The sequence below is a fragment of the Poecilia reticulata genome, linkage group LG14 (genome assembly GCF_000633615.1).
Source record: "Poecilia reticulata strain Guanapo linkage group LG14, Guppy_female_1.0+MT, whole genome shotgun sequence".
NCBI lineage: Eukaryota > Metazoa > Chordata > Actinopteri > Cyprinodontiformes > Poeciliidae > Poecilia > Poecilia reticulata.
Genome location: NC_024344.1, coordinates 15646313 through 15647319, shown reverse-complemented (window position 1 = coordinate 15647319; position 1007 = coordinate 15646313). Strand labels below are relative to the sequence as shown.

Here is a 1007-nt window from a genome sequence, read left to right as displayed (position 1 = left end):
TATATATATATATATATATAGATAGACCAAGCTATATAGACCAATGGATCCTGGACAGATCAATGTAAATCTCGATGAATATAGATATCTATAGAGATATCTCTAAGTATATCTAAATGTAGAGATAGACATAGATGGATGTATCTATCCATGTGAAAAGATATACATTTCTACATATCTAGAGAAATCTAAGTCTAGATAGATATAATTATGTATGTACAGATCTAAATCTTTCTCTATATTTAGATATATTTATCAGATCTAAATCTTTCTCTATATTTAGAGAGATTTATCTACCTCTAGTTGTGTAAATACACATATAGATACATACCACATACTCCTGGATGAGCTTGGCTGGATCTTCTCCCATATACATGCAGACTTCCTTAATGACACACTGCCATGGAGCATCAACATCTTCACAGTGAAGGAAATTAATGGAATTAGAATCTTTTTTCAAGCCTTATGCTTGAAGTTTAACAATTTACTTTACACAACTGTTTTTAAAGTGAAGACATACAAACAAAGTTAAAGTAGAGGTTGAAGTGAAAACAAGCAGGTGTAAAAGTTCAAGGTGAGAACATTTAACACAAGAAAAATGTAATTTTCTACATTAAAAAAGTTTATCCAAAAAGATAGATAGTTGTGTTGTGGCTATATCACGTATATCATCCATTTGTGCAACAATTTGTCCAAGCTGTCCTCTTCTTCTTTTGAACAGCTTCATCAGGTTGTCAAAATGGAGATCCAGCTGAGACAAGAACTTTGACTTAAGTGGTGTGGTGGTAATTCTCTTAAACTCAGCGTTTATCTGAAAAAAGCACAAAGTAATGAGCTTCAAATGTTCAACATTTGTAAGAGCCCAACAATCACTGCTGCAGATGTGAACAGTCAAGTAAATGTGCCTAGACATCTTAGATTAGCATTACATCCCCCCCCAAAAAAACAACCATCTACACTTCTTAGTAGATATTTACAGAGGGCACTTTACACAAGACTTGAGCAYC

At 33.1% G+C, this 1007-nt stretch overlaps 1 protein-coding gene across 2 annotated transcripts in view; it reads right to left on the bottom strand.

Moving 5' to 3' along the window:
• LOC103476017 (nucleoporin GLE1-like) overlaps nt 1-423 on the bottom strand; it is an 11097-nt gene extending 10674 nt beyond the window's left edge. For both annotated transcript variants that reach the window (XM_017308715.1, XM_017308714.1), the window contains exon 1: nt 332-423. The gene's annotated coding sequence lies outside the window, so the exon portion shown is untranslated. The remainder of the gene's footprint in view (nt 1-331) is intronic.
• Nucleotides 424-1007: the final 584 nt, after the last annotated feature.